At 38.4% G+C, this 20429-nt stretch overlaps 2 protein-coding genes across 9 annotated transcripts in view; one reads left to right on the forward strand and one right to left on the reverse strand.

Moving 5' to 3' along the window:
- The window catches only part of LOC131683725 (glucose dehydrogenase [FAD, quinone]), a 62603-nt gene extending 46125 nt beyond the window's left edge, over positions 1 to 16478 (reverse strand). The window contains exons 1-2 of one of the 3 annotated variants that reach the window (XM_058965968.1): positions 16268 to 16339; positions 14783 to 15323 (exon numbers count right to left, since the gene is read on the reverse strand). The gene's annotated coding sequence lies outside the window, so the exon portion shown is untranslated. Of the gene's footprint in view, positions 1 to 14782; positions 15324 to 16267; positions 16340 to 16387 lie in introns of those variants that run through there. The other 2 variants (XM_058965967.1, XM_058965966.1) reach the window with 2 other exon arrangements.
- LOC131683731 (flotillin-2) overlaps positions 1 to 20429 on the forward strand; it is a 503804-nt gene that overhangs the window by 124177 nt on the left and 359198 nt on the right. The window lies entirely within an intron of this gene.

A 20429-nucleotide genomic window follows, 5' to 3' on the forward strand; every position in this document is an offset into this window, starting at 1 on the left:
GAGCTACACAAATCTGGACTCACCCTGATAAGTGATACGATCTATGCAACTCTCAGAAGTGTTTTTTCTCGAATTTTCTCTCGATATAGACAATTTAATTGTCTACAAGTCCTCGATGCATTCTATTCTATGCTCATTTTTTATGAAAATTTTTATGTCATAGATTTATTTTATGATTTTTAATTTGTATCACTATCCGATTTGTTCGATCAAACGTCAGCCAAACCAAATAATGGGATAAGAAGAATCGATCCATCTATATGATTCGATTTATTTAAATGCAATAATTGATTAAACAAAACAGAATATTTATTTACAATTAACCATCACGCTATCATCATTTATTGAGCAATTATTATATCAACAAGGCTGCCACCGCAGCGAAGAAAGCAAACAACAATGACGTAAAACGCAGTGTTATTTTTCTTTTCTTTAGACGGCCTTCAACACCGCAGCAACAATAAGTATATGTTAGTGGGTTCGCTCCTCATTACACTCGCTGTCTGGCTGGCTGGTTGCACAGTGATAAACGAGCGGTAGAAAGAAACCAAACACCAATCCAAAACGAAACGTAAAATTGGGTCAAATTTTGGCCGACTCTTCGAGATACGCGAGTCAGTGGCTCGCTTAAAGGTTTTTAGTACAGATATGCACACCGCGTGGTGGCTAATCAAAACATGAAATCCAACTCGAGGAGCTCCGCCAACCGAATCCGGCTGCGGCTGTGTATTGTACGTTTTTGCATCGCTCACTGGTTGCGTGCTCGCGGTTCATGTGATTGTGTTGAACGTGTGAAAAATAGCGATGTGCGGCCTTGAAACGGAAAGGAAAAGTAAAACTCAACCACTGCACTGTTATAAGCAGACTAGCCGGTTGAATTCGGTGGAAGGCCAGAGCCTCAATAAAACCGCCAGAGAAGCTGCCATTAGGCACACTTTTGTGGATGTGGTGATTAGTTAATTTAAAAGTGAATGACAGCTGCTGGATCTAAAGATTTTTGATATCTGAAAGTTGTTACTTTTGGATTAAGTTTCCTGATAATCACAATTTCTTATCAGGAAACAAATGGTTGTCATGTTAGCCTTTGGAAGACTACACGTATTCACCTTCTTTGAGAAACAATCAGTGAGCGGTTGCAATATCGAACGAGTATACGCTTGATAATTTTCTCGTTGACGAGAAAGGCAAATCGTGTAACGGATCAGTATGGCCTTCACCGGCTTGCGCTATTGGGGAACCCCTGACCCACTGCTGATGCTGCTTCGTACCGCGGAGGTTTACTTCATTTGACCGCGATATCGCAAGAAGTCAGATGCAGGACAACGACCAAATGGAGCCGGACCGTCCGATTCCAAAAAAAAGCGGCCAACAGAAGCCGGCTGCGCGTATGTTGAACTCTGTTCATGCTCGAGAGAGTGCACCACTGTCAGTGATTGTCCACGCTGGACAGTGCCGTTGCAGCGTGACATAATCTGACCGTGTGTTGAATAATTGGTTTCTGCGCATTTATACTTTTGGCATATTGAAGCCAAATCGATTGCAGTGTCGGTTAGAGTTTTTAGATAGTTGTGCAAAAAAGGTGTTTTCGATGTTGTTGATTGCATAGTTTACCTTTACATTTGTTTCTATTTTGTGGCGACTGGGCCGTTAATGAAGCAAAAACTCCATCACATTTCTGTTAAATAGCCTTGGATTGGACAAGCTTAATGCAGTCGATTAACAGGTAGAATTGGCTCCCCACCGATTTAACAGTATAACGAATTAAGGTGGCATTGTTGATATAAAACATCATCCACATAGAGAGGACATTTGACTCTTAGTCTCTCTGTCATAAAATGAAAAAAATATTTTACAATTGCATAAACAAACGCTTTGGTTTATTTAATCTCGTGATCAGATTTATTAATGCAAAATCCAAAACTTTTAATCTATTTTTACAATTACTAACTTGACATTGAGCTATACGATGGAAGATGGAAATCGAACTCTAGTCTACAGTGTGCAAAACAAACGTCTTACCAACTTCGCTAAGCCACCCGAAATAGTTTGTTGGTATTTCAAGTATTTTTTCATGTTAGGTTTATTGTTACGGTTAGCCGTCTAATAGTACAGGGTAGGGAAATATCTTAAATTATGTACAGAGGTAGAAAATCAAGCCTAAAACAGTGTACAATGCAAACATTTTACTTACTTCGCTATGCTATTCCCAAATTGATGAATTTGATATTTGCATTTTGATAGCTTTTCAGCCCTAAAAATTTCTCGATGTTCTTCAAAAACGAGTTACAACGATTTCGATATTAAATAGAATGTGTTTTTAAATGTGAATATAAATGCTTTAATTTTTTTTGAAAATCGCTGGACTTTTTTCAATGCATATTATTTTGCATTTTTTTTTAATTCCGTGCATCTCACTCACGAATAACTTTGCTATACAAATTACGGTTCTTGATCAATTTTTTTGTTGAAAGGGCATGCAAACAATCATATAATCAATTCAAAATGATTTTTTCATCTGTCGAAAATACTTAGTCTCCCATATAAATGTATTGCAAACATTTTTATCTGAATCTAAGACAGTAGGTCACAATTTTTATCGCAATTGGACGATTCTTCGTGGATTTGCTCAAACCAAACTCATATACACTCAAGTTTTTTTTTACGCGGTTTTTTTTTGCGCGGTATTTTTTTACGCGGTTTTCTTTTACGCGGATTTTGAAATTTACGCGGTTTTCATTTACGCGGATTTTGAAATTTACGCGGTTTTCATTTACGCGGTTTTTGAAATTTACGCGGTTTTCATTTACGCGGTTTTTGAAATTTACGCGGTTTTCATTTACGCGGATTTTGAAATTTACGCGGTATCGATCAATGAGGTTCCCTTTATCGCGGATTCTTAAATTTAAGTGGTCTTCATTTACGCGGATTTTGAAATTTACGCGGTTTTCATTTACGCGGTTTTTGAAATTTACGCGGTTTTCATTTACGCGGATTTTGAAATTTACGCGGTATCGATCAATGAGGTTCCCTTTATCGCGGATTCTTAAATTTAAGTGGTCTTCATTTACGCGGATTTTGAAATTTACGCGGTTTTCATTTACGCGGATTTTGAAATTTACGCGGTTTTCATTTACGCGGATTTTGAAATTTACGCGGTTTTCATTTACGCGGATTTTGAAATTTACGCGGTTTTCATTTACGCGGATTTTGAAATTTACGCGGTTTTCATTTACGCGGTTTTCATTTACGCGGCTCGTATCCCCCGCGTAAAAAAAAACCTGAGTGTACACTAGAAATCTCGTTGCGCATTGGCCGGATATTCTAGTGATATGGCAGAGCTCACTTCCACATTGTACACTCAAGATCGCAACCCGGCACACAAACCAACGCGATCAAACTCGTTAACATACAATCAGAGATCAGTGTGATAAGAAGCCTCTCTCGTCACAAATAAACTCAAGGATCGATCAAAATCAAGCAGATGACATTGCTGGAGACAAGACTCTTACGACGGAGTTCCGTGTCTATGTGCCCGGCAACAAAATAGAGATAAATGGCATCGAGACCGATTCGAGATTCACCTGTGTGGATCTACTGGAGCACGGGATTGGTTGTTTCAAAAACCCTCCAAAAAGCTTCAGCCAGTAAAGATTTTGGACTGCAAGCGATTGCATTCATCATCAGTCACACAGGATGGGAAAATAATCCTTCGTCCATTTAGACTCGTATCGGTTGACTTTCGCCGGGCCTTTTTTGTACCGCAGGTCATGAATTGCATTAAATACAAGTGATTGGGCCACACAGCCACCCACTCTAGCAACAAGGCCCAGTGTAGAATGGGCGGACGGAATCATGACGATTGTTTTTGCAGTGAGAATACTGAAAAGTGCTAATACTATGAGGGAAGTTTATATGAGCTCTCGCCATGTCACGCGTACAGGACGCTCTCAGCACTCTTTTGCAGAAATGCTAAAGAGAGCTAGGCCACCGACAATGACAAATTTTTTTGCTCTCTTCGCGAGCAAAGCGTGACTTTGTCGATCCCCGAGAAGGAATATCGTCTGCTGTGCCTAGGAGTTATACGAAGAGGAAGAATATTTCCTCACCTGAGATTCCTTGTAAAGGTCAAAAGGTTTCACTGAAGGGGAAGCATAGCAAATCGAGAAAGCGCCGTCTCAAATCGAAGCAAGTAGCTCTTGGTCTTGAAAATTTGAGATCAATCAAGGACTTCCCATAGCTTCCAGGGACGCCAGAGACCCCAAGTGTATAAATCCAACCAGAGACTAATAAACGTCTCAGACATCATGAATTTGATATTTACATCTTTCAACATTGATGATCCCATTAAAGGTTGTTTGATAAATCTATAGTGAGAACACTTTTGAAGCAGCTGACTGTGAAATGGGCCCTCCTTGCAGTGATCGTATCCTCCGATGGCTATCGCAGCAAACGAGATCACTGATTTTATCACTGTTCTACAGTATAATTGCAGAAGTGTCATTCCGTAAATTGATTTTTTTTACTTTTAATAAATAATTCGAACTGTGACCATCCACCGATCGCAGTCTCAATCAACAAAGGCTCAAGGCTATTGGAATTAATCAATATTTCGTATGACCTCACACGAAATATCGATTGTAAGAGTTTTTTGCCGCGATATCCGACAACATCGAATCTACTCAAAAGATTCCTCCGGAGGAACAGTACAGGTATTTGGCTGGCTTGATTCTCGATAGCGTGAATCAAGCTCAGACTAAGCCAGCACCTTGCGCGAACATTTAAAATCGTTCGCCCAATCTGTTGTGTGACAAAGAGTACCCAGACGTATACGCGGATAAGACCGCCGCGTATAAGACCTTCCGGGACTGAAGGTTTACCCGCTAGCGACGTTAGAAACGCGAATGATGAGTTTGAGGAAAAAAAAACAAGAAACGCAGTTATTGGCGTCGGTTCGTTGACGAACTAACGAGAGAAGCATCAATGAGCACTCGTTGGGGCACATCCCGACGTATACGAAACCGAAACTGTACTAATGAGAGCGTAGAATATTCAAACCGTTGGATATTCGATTTCGCCTAGAAGATTCGTCTAGATTTCGCCACGGCTCAGAAGACCTATCACGTCGCGTCTACCTCCAATGCCGCGAACGAAACACCTTTTTCGATCGCAGAGCCCTGATTTGCTCTCTTATCATGTAACAATAAAGCACCAGAATCAAATTCGTCTTGTTGAAGAATCTGCCAGGCTCTGCCAAGAGACGCTTGTTGAATTTATTTAATTAGTTCCTTGGCATTGTCTCTCATGACTGAAGGTAATCGAAGGTTAATTTTGACAGTATGCTTATTGGCCCTTCTCAAAAAACACGCGAGATATATTTCTCGCATTACGATTCGTTAACATTGAGATTCAGCGGTATAGGTCTACCCCAGGGCTTATGCCTAAGCTATCTTCGGTACAATTTTTACGTCAATGACATCGATTGTCTTGAAAATTCATGAACGTTAAGTCAACTTGCAGACGACGGTATGGTTTCTGTTACGGGTCTCAAAGCTGGCGACCTACAAGAACCATTGCCGAATACCTTGGACAATTTGTCTGCTAGGACCAGTAAGCTGAGTATCGAATTCTCTCCGGAGAATACCAAGCTAGTCGTATTTTTCAGGAAGCGTGAACCAGCACAACTACAGCTTCTATTAATGGGTCAAACTATCGTTCAGTTCTTCACAGCAAAATATCTAGGGATCTGGTGGCGACATTCGATAGTCCCAAAGGTATCGACGAAACCTTGGTTCAAGGGGATGGATGTGGGCCTTAATTCGTGGTGTCTGTACTTGTGGCGACGGCTATCACGACATCTAATACATTGTCTGGGCGTGCACCGAGTACAGTACCGTTAGGTCTCAGCTAACGGATATCCTTCGGGCCCGGGAAGACCACCCAACGTCCCGATGTTATGGTAAGCAGCGATCTCCCTTATATGTCCTGCATCTATCTCTTCCTAAAATCAATCAATATAAGAATTGCGCCCCTCTTTTTCCCATTCCAAGAAGTAGCCTCTACTGCTTTTGTGGTGCCAACCAAAGTGCTACCATGTGATCGTCTACACTCATCTATCTGCTTGCATAAACTAATATTGGAGCCGAAATCGACCTGAAGCTCTGACCCATCTGGATTATCTACGGGTCCGACGAGGACTACCCGACGTCCCGCTGCGTACTGACCTGGCGATCTCAGGCTGTCACTACCGTTGACAATTTGCCACAAACAGCAAACATGATGTTCTTCTCTTCTCTGTCAGCGTTGTCCTCTGCCCCTGTATCTGATATTGCTGTTACTCCGATGCTGAAATCAACCACCCCCCCTCACCCCGCGAAAATGTCCTTCTAAAGCAAATAGGCCTTTGTCGTGAAAAACTCAATTTGAATCTGTTTCCTTTATATTAAATTAAAATTTCTCAAACCAAAAACCAAACTGTATATGAGTCAAATGCCCACACTTAGCCGTAATAATTGCTACCCCATGTACTTTAAACTGTATTCCCAGTTTAAGGTAGTCTAAAATTGTCACTCATCTTAAGATAGTCTAAAAATTTCGCTTTAGTTTTTAAACGTAGTTTTAAAAATTCCTTACTGTAGTCCCCTAGTTTTAAGAAATTTAAAATGTAAAATACAAAACTTGGCACCTTCAAGCTGTAATGGTATTGTAACTTCCCAAATAAACAGACTGAATAAAAAATGATTAGCTGTTTAACAATAAAATGTTAAACATGTAATGAATTTAATGTTGCTTTTTAAACGATTTCACAAGCCTAGTATAATATAATTTAACGAGGCTGAATTAGTTACTTGGGGTTTTATTCTAAAGCAAGTCAAATTGTTTGAGTACCTTTCCATAATATCATTAACTCTTCTAATAATCTAATAATCGCAATGAACAAAAGCAATGGTTATCAAATCTATAACTCTCGATCTATTAGCAACTTTTCTTCAAATGACCACACTTGTTATTTGTACATCTCTTTCTCTATTTCCAAAAAGCATTTAGTTTCGGTTGGTATGTTGTTTGAATGTAACTTTATGCTAAACCATTTTGCTGCACAATGGAAATGCACATTTTTAAGCATACTTGTGTTCTCTGAACTTCACATGCATCGTATAAATTTTTGTCTAGCTCTCCACCACAACATAAAAAATGTATTCTATCATATTTGAAAATTTTAAATGCGACTAGGTTCTAGATGTCGATGATTATTCATTTTTAGGATCTTTCAATTGGCTATAAAGTTGTAATGTTCATATTTGGGATAAGCTTATTTTATATGGCGAATAATACTAGTCTATTTGTCGAAAGAGCGGATAACAACAAACCCAATCATCCCAGCTTTGCCTTTCCATTGAACCGCGACACTTTGGGATACTGATGCTTCAAATGCCGCCAGGAAAGAAATCGGTTTCGTTTAAATATAATGGAAATAATGACGTCGGTGGCGTTTGTATCAGACAACTGCTGACTTGGTTGTTTTGAGTAAATCAACTTTGTTGCATGGATGATCAATTCTTCACAAGTTCTGCCTTTCTCGCTGCTGTTTAATTTAGATTGAAGAAATATGGGAAGCTGCTGTGAAACAGAATTAGAAAAATGCATTATAAAAAAGAACGCTGTTCATAAGCTAAATCGAACTTGAGGATCCGCTTGTGGTGTAAAGCCTAAACACATAATGGACTAAATAATCAATACCTGTTAGAATATCTGTTTCATCCAAATTTTAATGATTTTGATCATCATAAGTTGTGAAGGTTTGTGTATGTTCACAAGTGTCCTGACTAATTTACATCATGAGTTGTATCTGTTCATTGACAAATACGCGCTGGATTCATCAATACGTTCAAAATCAAACCAATGATAACCAACATCATTGAATTCAGTCTCGTTCATTGAATACGGTCCACATAAAACGATCATTTCGGAATGGGCCATTTGTAACAACCCGTCAGCAGCGACGACGACCTTGGCCGTTTCCCGTAGGCCAAGTCGGTCGTGTGTGTGAAAAGTAACACCAATTTGTGATGCAACCGAATAAATAATTTGTTTATTTTGACGACTCATGTGCACAGATTCAACGGAGACCTTATGCTGTTGCCCAAGAACTGGTTTTGGGCATTCATCGCGCTTCGTTTGGCCGATGAATGCCGCCAGCAATAAAAAAAGTCGAAAAACAATTTTCCGCTTGCTTATGCGTGCCCGGTTAACCTTTTTGGCGGGCTTTGTTGGTAATTAGTCACATTGAATTTTCGAAACTTAGTTATGACCCGGCCAGGTGGAACGCTAATTTAGATTAGGTGTTATTTTTTTCATTTAGGCACTTTTTTAATTTAAATTACTGATGATAAATAGGGTTCTGTCGATAAAAATTGTTTAAAGAAAGCATTATTTAGAACTATATTTGGTCAAGCAACTTAACCTTCTGTTTATAGAGAATTCGCGGTCGATTAGCAGGTAATATGAACATCATGGAATTTTAATAATTTAAATTTACCACGCTAGATCCGTGATTGTCAATGTTAATTGACAAAACGATATGTATATGTCCTTAAAAAATAAAGAAAAAAGCAATGATCCGAGATTGACCGTTCCATCAACAATTGGATTGGAACCAATGGCTGCTCTTCCATTTCGAAGGAACGAGCGATAAGAGAGTTCGACCTCACAATATCTCAGCGAACTTAGCTGGGGCTGAACTCAGACCCGCTTGGCTAAAAAGCAGTCACGCTTACCACTCAATCAACGGCGTCGTATAAAATCCCTTGTTGGTCCTTTGATATGTATGTTTTGGTCTCGAGCGATAATATGTTTTCTATTAGGATAACGAATAGAGTATTATTGTTATTATAGTCGTTATCTCCAACTTTTAGTTAAAAGAAAATTGCCTTCTTGAAATATCTCCTACTCTACCTCGTGCACATAGTAAAATAAAACAAGATGCGTTGTGTGCTGAGGGAAACTTACAAATCAGAGTAGTACATTATCGCGTCGCAACTCTTTACACCGCTATTAATGTATTGAACGTTACACTGAGATATACCATTATTTTATTTGGGGAACCCATGTATGATTAATTCATAATTAAAGTAACTATTGAACGATAGGATATGCATTAGACAGCCTAGAAAAATAATGAATTTTTACTAACTCAATCCACTCCTAACTCTATTCATAGTCCCATACTCCATATTTGAAGCAAATCGGACAAATGTAGCTACCGGACCAACGTACCTGAAGTTTGTATGGGATTTTTCGAGAAGAAAGCCCTAACTATTGGGGAAAATTCAATAAATCGCCTTTTTACCGCTAGGTAGCACTGTATGAATTTGATTATGACTGCATGTGAAATAACGAAAGAAAATTTAATTATCGAAGACTGCAAGTCAATTCGCCTTTGTTAGAAGCAGTTATTAAGTTTTTAACGAAATGATGTCTAAGTAAGTTTTACATGGGGCCTAACAGTGCATTGTTGTGTATCAGTACTTGATTGTTGTTAGAAGATTTTTAGTGTATCATGCGAGTCATATTTTGGTTAGAATATTTTAGTTACACTGATAAAAGAACCGCAGCTCACTCGCTCACACCCAAACATTTTTTCCTGTACTGAATCGATTAATGAATGCGCGGAAAAAATACATTGCGAGAAGACCGTATAGAGAGCGTAAACACTAACTTTTCAAGGAAGAGAGATAGAATATGGGTATGTTCAGAAGAATTACTAAAAAATGTCTGTTCTACAACTTTGTAGAAGACACCTAATCTCTATCTCTCTTTGTTGAAAATTTAGTGTTGTCGCCGTCTGTGCGGTAACATGTGGAGCTAAAATTTTTTGACCAAAGCATGACTCGTATTACATATTATCAAATCAATCATTCAACATGTATAGTGTATGGGAATCGAGTACTGAGACACAGCTATGCCCCATGCAAAACTGACTCAGACATCACTTCATTAAAAGCCTAATAACTTTTTCTATTAAAGTTGGATTGACTTGCAGTCTTCGACAAAGTTGTAGATAATAAAACAGGAAGAAAACATGTTTATTTTGACAGGTACTGGTCAATTCCAGAAAATAAATAGAGGGTATATGCGATGAGCCGGTTAATTTATCTGGTTATTCTTAATTCCTTTTCTGTTCTTCTCGCAATGTATTTTTTCGCTCATTCATTAAGGGGGTCTTCTACTCACACAGTTTCAAAAAAATAGATTTTTTTCATTTGTTTAATTTAAATCTATATGTTTCTGAGAATACGACACAGAAAGGATTTGGTAAAAATCATATTCCTTGACATATTTTTGGGAACCGAAAGGTACCCATTTTCGGTCATGTCTGAGATACTAAACGCGGTGCACCACGATGGCGCTTGTTTGTGGAAAAATCATTGTTTAAAGAATTCACCGGTCCATTCTTGACGGTTTATGTGTATGTGAGCGTCTGTGAATGGTTTCTTGTTTTTTGGGACGGAATTATCGTACGAAAGAAGCGGACATATTAAGAAGCGTATGGGAACGAGATTACGAAAACGAAAAATAAAGAAAGAACACAAAGTCATCGATGGGAACGGAAAGGGAAAGTTAACTGACAAATTAATCAGCCAGCTAACAAAATTTTATGGGCTGGCGATTCGGAGAAACTCACATTCTGTATAACATATGCGAAATGCAATCTGGGTTTCCCTCGAACACGGCTCGTCATCGAACGAAAATCCCAAACACTCAAAGTGTTCACCTGGCGAGGACAGTTGGTGCAAGTGGCGTCAGGCTTAAGTAAAATGAACTTTAGAAACTCTCGAACATGTCAGGATCTACAAAAGTGTATCATCTAATGATTTATAAGAAAGATGCTTAGGAGCTCACACCCAAAACATCACTGAGTCTCTCAATAGTGGAATCTGTCCCTTAGCGCAAAAACACAAGCACAAATCTTGGCAGGCAGGTCAATGTTGTGACTTATTCCGCAATCAGTATCTTCAACCAAGGATTTTCATCGATCTTACAAGCTTTCGAAATGATGGGAGTTACCTTAGGGACTGGAGCTGAAAGATGTGCTACTCGACTCGACAGTGAACGTATAACTCGTTCTGGAAGCAAAGTGTTCAACAAAGAGAGCAAAATGTGCAAAGCCAAGGACATTTTCGTGATGAGGAAGGTGACCTCTGCGGACCCGGTCTAGTAGATTATCTAGTAAGTTACTACTATCGAATTATACACCGTACTTTATCTTTAAACGCGTTTTCCCGTAAGTAGTGTTTTTAAGTGGTCAAGAAAGACTTTTCATAGAAGTACTGGTCTGATTTCAATAATTTTTTCTCCAATGGTAAGAAAATATACCGCTATGTTTGGTCGAGAGGGATTTGCAAATTGTTAATTTGTTCCATTTTTATGGCCCCTAATAGGCAAAAAAATAACGCAAATTTTCACAAATCGTTATCGTTAAGTTTTACAAATTATAAAAAGAAATCCCTCTCGTCTAAACATTGTCGACGTGATTATGAATATAAAAAATGAGTTTTCTGATTACAGATTACCCAATTTGACATAACTTTACATAAGCAGGACCCATGCAGTTTCAACATCAACGACATCAATGAAGTTTCAAGGTCGCGAGAGATTTTTTTTTCGTCCTCAAAAGTAAAATTGAAAAGTCAAAACATGTATCTTCCAAATAAAAAAAATGTTTCTGAATCCATTGAGTAGATGTTGTACAATTTATTCCCAAAAAGTGCTCAATTTTAAGCCTCGCCAGTAGAAGACCCCCTTAATCGAGGAATCGTTCAGTAAAGGAAAAATGTTTAGGTATAACTGGATGAGATGTTGTTCTTTAAGGCTAAAGAAACTTTTTTAGCATGTATAAGAAAAGATGCTTGGTAGTGTGCGTTGGCAAAATTGTGTACAGCTTTATCACCAGTTTATTGAACTCCAAAAGAAGAATATCAAATAATTATGTAAAATAATTGTTGGAAAAACAATTGACCAAACGGAATAGTGCTTTTGAAAAAGTAGCTGTGTTTTTTTCATTACGCAGTTGTGCTGCGTACCCCAATTTCTAGCAATTATTTTACATAATTTGAATCTTGATGATTCTACTAATTCTACTGATATTCTTGTTTTAAAAAGGTTTTATATGGATCAACCTGTTGCAAAGTTGAACACATTTTTTCCTATGCATGCTAGCAAGCGTTATATTCTTATAAACGTTCACCCAAAGTTACTTGAACCTTAACCGTTATGTATCCGATGTACCATACCTGGGTACCTTTTCAGATTTCCATAATCCAGTGTTCTACCACAAGCTGGAAATTGGTATTTAATGACATCCTGGAACTTCACCAAGCATAGCTATTGGGGGAATTAAATTGATTATGCGGGAAACGGGGGTCTGAGAAAGGGTTTCTATATTTTTTACCCCGTAACAGACCGACAAAGGTATGCAGATACCCGAATACTATTACGTTTTTAATTGATTTGTACATTTTTAGATATTCTAGATTTAAGAACGCCTTTATTTTTAGACGCAGTGAAAATGAACTGGATCAATTCATCTGGTTCCCGGCAAATCGTATTTTCGGAGGAATTTTCCAGTATTTGAATATTGTGAATTTTAATACTGGCAATATGGGTATCAAAATTCTTGGAATTGCATGAAAAGACTGCATTTCATGGACATGGATGGGACTATTTGATGATTTGACCCCGGAACGCATTAACCGGAGGAGGTACCCGTGGGATTCCGAATGGCCGTTCTGAGGTCAAATTTTCTTAAGGTCCCTTAAAGATAAATAAGACTTCTGTGACAATTTCAAGAATTTTGATACCTACATTGCTATAATTTTAATAAAATTTACAAATCATGTCCCATACCCAAAACAACGAGCTCACATTTTCTATTTTTGCGCTCACAATTTCATGCCTAAAAGCAATCTATTTTGAACACGGAGATATTCGTGCACAGTTTTAGGTGAGCGCAATGCTCTCGAAAAAAATGTATGACACACACTCACATACAAAAAGGCTTTGTTAGTATTTGGTTTCGTATCAATTTGCTGCTTACACAGCTCCCAAAGATTCCTCTTCTTTTATCCCGCACTTTCCCTCCCATCCTTCACACGCAATCTTATTATTGCTGCTCTGCATTTTGATTTGTTCCACTCTATTCACTAAAACACCTCCTTTCTTTCTGTTATCTCGATCAGAAACACACAACAGAAATATTTCAAAACTATTATCTCGTATTGTTACTTGTTAAACATTTTTGTTGTTTTAACTACTAACGAGGCCTAATTTATAACACAAACAAAATTGTGTTCTGTTATAATTATGTTATTTCATTCTGATCGGGATGACGACACATATATAAACTTCACAATCATGTTGACTGTGATGATTTCACTTGCCTCCCTTTTGCTGGCCTTTTAGCATCGTGACACTATGTACTATTTTCCCACTGTTACTAATATCCTGTTTGTATGTATGTGTTTCGAATTAAGCCTGACTAGAAAAAACAAAATACTAGCGGTTAGCATCCGGACTAGAGCTTGAGCTTGTGCGACCACCACTGGCTGCTATTCCGTTATCGATCTGGACTAGCTGAAGTTGCACAGGGAATCAGTAGATAATTATGCTTGGGAGTAGCGAAACATCTTTCAATGTGCAACTCCTGGTAATCCTAAAGTGTTTATTGATCAATACCGACGCGGACCAGGCCCGAACGTAGACACCGTTTTATTGGAGAGCGACACCATAGCAAACGACGACATACTTTATTTCCCTTCAAAAATGTCTAAACCGAAGACCGAAATGTTGGGAAGTAAACATTTACATTATTTACGTAACCACTTTTAACTAATTCGCTGTCAAAACAATACTTAGGTCCAATAACTGATAGAAACAAGGATATCATTCACCAGCAATTTTTTTTAAACTTTCTAGTGGATCGAAGAGTGTGAACATACTTTTTCTAGCTGAAACATTTAAATTTCAGCTAAAGTTCAATAACTATAATGGTTGAGATTTGATAGTATATATAGCAGGGTTTTTCGCTAAATATGTCCTTCCACTACCACGCTACAAGTTCCTATTGATTACCCAAACAATCTGCAATTCAGTGATTCTCAACCTGGGGTCCGCAGACTCCTTGGGAGCTTTGTAGTCGTTGCTGGGGGTCCGCGAAGAAAAATATTTTTTCCGAGTGGATATTGAAATTTGTTTCCTAGCAGACTGAAAATTATATATTGGTAACATACAAAATCGATGTTTAACCGAGGGGGTCCGCAACAACCCAGGGTGATTTTCAAGGGTCCGTGGTACGAAAAAGGTTGAGAGCCGCTGCCTCATAATAATCATACAAAAGCATTTATCCTAGTATCGCCCAAAGTGACAAAACATGGGTTCAGTTTAATTTAATAATAAACCGTTTATCTAAACATAGCAGACTAAGAAAGCCGTAAATATCAACTGAAAGTTCCGTCTTCAGTCGTTAAAACATCCAAACAGCAATAAGTGCGCATCGCTTGCTACCTATTTTTCCTTGCCGCTCATAAAAGTCAATCTTCAGGCATCTGTCTGGACAAGACGTAGACAATGCCACTACTGGAATAACGTTGAACCGACCGTGTAGTCAGTTACGTTATGACTATAAAATTATTGATTTATTAGTGGGACTAGTGCTACGATGGCGATGACTTTTACTCGCTCCAGTTCCAACTGGGAAACTGCATCTAAAGCCGAAGGTATTACTTACATTCGAAAGATAATCCACAGCTGCAGGTCTTTCACTTCCTCCATGCCTCGAAAAGTTCACGTGCTACTACTATGGAAGCCTAAGTCCACCCTCACTCCAGAAGTAGATCTCGCACAACCGGCAATCGCAATACGATAGCGATCGGAAAGCCGCCTGACGTGTTCGGAGGATAATCGCTCGAATTACTTAATTTTTGTGTTACACTGGTTGAGTTTTCCCTTTGTTGTTGCCTGTCCGCTTGTCTGTCTTACGAGTTGTCACTTGCTTCTCTTCCCTACCGCTAGCTGCATGCAAACTGCTTTATGCACTTTTTCACAATGCAATTTTCACCAAGACAAGTTTCACCAAGCTGTGTAAGGTCCGTAACTTCACTCAACGTGTAATTTGGTCCAGAGTCTAGCAAAATTGTTAGTTCGTTAGTCCGTTGTTCACGTTGCTGATGTTTGAATGTGTCACTATTATCGGGATTAATCGAAAACACTTCCGTTACACTTTAAGACGGTTGACCCTTTCGGGTGTTGGATTCAACTTGCTTGGAAACCTGGAAAATAATTCTCAAAAAAGTTGAAGTAGTGTTGTGTGTCATTTTTTGCACCAGCCAAGCGAGCTCGACACCACATCAGCAAGTGTGTGATAATCGGTTCGATTTGAGCTTCCGTTGGCTTGGTTGCCATGTTAACGAATGGTACACTCGCGGGTCGGTTGTACGGCCTTCGGAGGACATCACTTGGTACTAGACGGCTGTCTCGAGGTTTGCACGTGGTGAGAGGTTGAAGCACAGGTAATTGTGTGAGATTGTTGCTGTTTGCTCAATTTTGAGTGCCACTTAATACTAGTTAGCTAGTTTAACACTTCCATTTACATCATATTTACTAGATCAATTTTATAAGATTTATACTTTATGGGAACTTGTAAAGAAACAATAACTCTGTGCACTTTTTATTTTGTTTGACAAGTACAATGATAGACAGATGCACCGTGCTAATTTTATGATGCGAGGAGTGGTAATGAGCTAAAGCCAAACAATGTTTAATTGGAAAAGTATCTGGTGAGGAATATACTCATTCAGAGGCTATAAGCTCGACAAGATTATGAGAAATAACTCAATAGCACTCCTGCATATTTATGTTAATGTGTGGAGTAAACACAATTCACCACGATAAAGAGTTTCGCTGTTACAACATAAAAAATCTTCCAAACATTCCTTCCGTTGAGATAAGTAGGTTCGCACTTCGACCAGACTCAATGTCACTTCACTTTTTACGATCACTTTCGAACTCATTGTTATATTATGTGATTACTACTGTTCAGTGCTTTGGTTGTGTTATGTAACACGTCCTCATACGACTAATTTTTTTGTTTAAAACATCACAAGAATGTATCATTTTTCAACCTTCACGCACAAATCAACCAAGAACACAGCCGTTCCCATTTGGACATCCCCCGCATGCCTACTCCGAAAGCGTTCCCTAATATCAAACACACTTCTTCTACTGGAAAACAATCGCTTATGGGTTTGTTCCAAGGATTCGGGGAACGCGAACGCGCGTCCACGAAACACGTCTTTAGACCACGGCTTCAGAAATAAAACTAATGAATTTTTACCACCAAATCAGCTGAAATGTACCTTTGCATGTTTTCCGTGGCTCCGGCGTGTGCACCACCGCAAGTGTTTTGCGCTTTGCCTTCTTCGCTGCGGCTCTGTGTTGAAACCGAGCCAATGACGGCGACGAGGTCTTCAGACCGGCGCGGTGTTGTTGTGTTGCACCGAGCCACTCTGAGAGCTAAAAACGCACCGCTTGCGACCGCCGTGCTACATCTCGCTTAGGCAGCAACAGGTGACTCACGATCTTTCACTTTCGATGCAACACACCACAGATACATATCGGCAAGTGAGAATATATCAAATGTGCAATACGTGGTGGACTCGCAACTCTTGATAGAATTTAACAGTAGTGGGAAACATATTTTGGTGGGTCGATTATTTATAAAAATAATGAATACTGTTAGTGGAGTCCGTTGAGCTTTATATGGATTCTCTGCATTCGAATGGTGGTCTGACGTGTTGATTCACTTGGACGACAATTTATTTCACCTTGGGCAAGCGGCTCAGTTCATGAAAGGAATAGGTGATAAGGAGTAGATCCTAGCAGTGGATCGAAGGCTACAGCGCTTCAAAGTGCGCTTCGTCTACCGAAAGTACAGGACTCGTTTCTCGCTCAAAAAAAATTTCACTCCTGGTACTCGAACAAAAAAAAATCTCCTCGTGAAATACATTGGTTATATATTCGGAAAATACTACCTAAGGCTCCTTCATCAATATTTGATTTATGAGATTTTTTTGTCAAACCGTGTCATAGAAGCTTATCTCTATATATAAAAATTAAGAGGTTTCCGTGTGTCATCGCATAACTCAAGAGCGAGATATCGGATTTCTTTGATTGTCGTATTATTTTCTGTGAAATGTTCTTTAGCAGGATCGCAAAATATTAACATTTTCTTAATCTACCTATTTGTGCAAATGGGTCATTTTTAGTTTAGGATTGTTTGCATAGTTTGTCATTATTAGTAATTACGTTTTAAAATGTCATTGATGTGCTATTGGGTCCAGTTTTTATGCGACGGTGACAAACCTTGCTTACAGGCATTTAAAAGAGCGGCGAGAGAGCTGATAAGTAACGTGTATGAAGGCACTATTCACAAAGGAGAGAATGAATGCAGCGATGCTTCGTAGAAACAAACGAATTTCCATGATTCAAACGGATTCAAATTCCGATTCGACTTTGAAAATGAAAATAACTCATTGAAAAGCACCGGAATAAATTCGAAGTACCGTCGATAGCATTGTTACTGTTTATAGAGATAGGCACAAATAAAAGCATTGTTGATCATAACGTATATTATAGGACATAGGTTTTACAATTGGAATCACCTCACTGGAATTGAAATTAATAGAAATTTGATCCACAAGCATTGTTATTTTTGCTTTTGTTTTATTTTTCAGTGCCTATAAGGCAGGACAACGTCTGTCGAGTCAGCTAGTTTCAAATAAAAACCTGTGATAAATTAATCATGCGAAAACAGCAAAGCATACACAGTAGGATGGGACAAAAATTACATTCCAGCTCCGAGGAACTTTTTAGGTACCATTTGGGTCCTAGAACAACTGTGCAAATTCTTAGCACGATCCCTGAAACTATATTTTTGCGCCCGCTGGGTTTACATGGGATTTTGTATGGGAAAATGAACTTTCACAAAACAATTCCTCTAGGAGTCGCCCATTGCTTTCTAAAAATTAACCGTTGTGTGGCTTTTATAGGAAATTAAACAAAGAAACAAAGTCTCGAAAACCATGAAACGATCTGACGCTTGAGAAAAAAGTTATTAAGCTGAAACCGATTGAAGCTCTATCCCGATCAGAACCACATAACAAGAATATGTCAAAATTATTTCTCCCGTTGTTACTTGTTATAATTTTCAGTTATTTTAACTACTAACGAGACCAAATTTATAACACAATTTGTTACGAAAATTGCATTCTGTTACAATCTTGTATTTCATTCTGATCGGGTAACTATTCATAAAATATTCATTTTTTCTAGCGCCACTGCTGTTGGTTGTCCAATTATTTGAAATTTTGTTTTGATCTTCTCCAAATGTGTCTAAACCAATTATCTGTACTGTTTGGCCACTTCGCAAGAGTTTGAGGGATAAATTGAGGCTTCTTTTGTACATTTTCTTTTTTCTTAATAACTTTTTCCACAAGCATCAGATCGTTTCGTAGTCTTCTAGACTTTGTTTCCTTAACAAATTTCCTATTAACATTAGATACCTACTTATTTTTAGGAGGTAACGGGCGACTCTTTGACGAATTATTTTGCAAAAGACGATTTCCCCATATGAAATCCCATGTAAACTTTAAACAGTGTGCCTAAAAATATAGTTTCACGGATCGAGCTTAAAATTTGCAGAGTTGTTCTGGGAGCTAAATGGGACCCAAAAAGTTACTCGGAGCAAAATTTTATTTTTTTCATACACCCGCGTCCCACTATAATACACAATGATGTTTTCTGAATCGTTTTAGGATAATCTTCATTTTGATGATGTGATGTCTTCAGTAGTGTTGAAGTCCTTGTTTTTGCGAACACCTTTACCGAGAACCTAAGATCGCTATTGTATTGTTTATGCATGACTACTTATTTTTTACATTATTTCTTAAATAGCTGTTTGTATTTTTCTTAAGACGACAATTTTCTCATTCTGTTCGATTATTTGATAATGCACGTTTATTTTAGCTTGAAGGTGCCAATTTCTTTGCAAAATTTTTAATTTCAGCTAGGCGATTATACTTTGAAATAGTTTTTTATAATGAAACGAGAAGAGAATTTTAAAGCTAGTGGTTATCGTCAAGCAAAACCAAACACATTTTGTGATTGGACCGTTTTCGGATAACAATATCTACGCAACAACCTGACGATATTACCTGAAAACAAAGGTGTGCTTGACGATAACCGGGTAATCAACTTAATTCACCGAAACGTCCAGACCAAACCAAGATTTCATTGATACCTTCGGGATGATAGTATGTAGCCACCGTCCAAACTCTCCATTGCTCTACGATGTCTGCGTACTTTCTAGCGTTCTCTGATGAGAGATATTAAAAAATCATTCAAACAGATTGATTTTTCTTAGATATCACCTTCTAAAGCGCCCGCCAATCCTGCCGGCTCGAGGAAGACAACTCGGCGTCCCAATACATGATGCATCCGTCCAAATCTGTAATCCTGGCCGTTGATTCCCGATGCCGGAAACTGAATGTTTATATCTCCCCTCCCCTGTTAGCCTTGTCCATCCTCTCTCCCATGTCTCTGATACACAGATGTAGGACTTTGAATATCGTCCCAAAACTTCTGTGCCCCCCTTTCTTCTAGTTCTAGATTAGTTGATCAATATTTAATCTCATTAAGAAATGCCCAACAGTACCACTACTTTAGAATAGCCTTAATTAATTCCCCCTAATCTTAATAAAATTGAACCATTCCCTCTAGTTATTTCTAGTTAATAAGCTTTTCAAATGTTCCGCTTAGTTAATAATTAATTGCTCCAACAATCTCCCTTATAAAAATCATAAAGTGCATTACTACACAAAGAACACACAAAATGACCCGTCCTCCCAATCTTACCAATATTATATTAACCCCTCTTGAATATGTATAAGTTAGCTGTAAAGCTTTTTTTAGTTTCATTATATAAAACAAAATAATATTGAAATGTGTAACCCCCTAGTTTTTAGAAATTCAAAATGTAAAACAATGAAAAAATCAGACTTATCAGATAAACGAATTGAAAAAAAAACAAAGTGCCCGCCTTAGCTAAAGAGTCCGCTTTTTCATTACCCGGAATGGAGCAATACGAGAGTAACCAAACTAAGATTATATGGTGCTATCTTACGAACAAGGCACGCAAGAGCTCCCATATTTCCCCCAGGACATATGGAATATGCTTTCTGGGTTTCGCCGAACGAAGAAGCACATCAGTTGTGTCTTTATTCTATCCTTCCCCAACGCGGATGGCTTCGTTCTAGAAGCTCTTCTCGAGCGGTTCACTGTTTCCATAGGATTTTCATTATACAGTTTTATTTCATAAT

Source organism: Topomyia yanbarensis, chromosome 2 (genome assembly GCF_030247195.1).
Source record: "Topomyia yanbarensis strain Yona2022 chromosome 2, ASM3024719v1, whole genome shotgun sequence".
Classification (NCBI taxonomy): domain Eukaryota; kingdom Metazoa; phylum Arthropoda; class Insecta; order Diptera; family Culicidae; genus Topomyia; species Topomyia yanbarensis.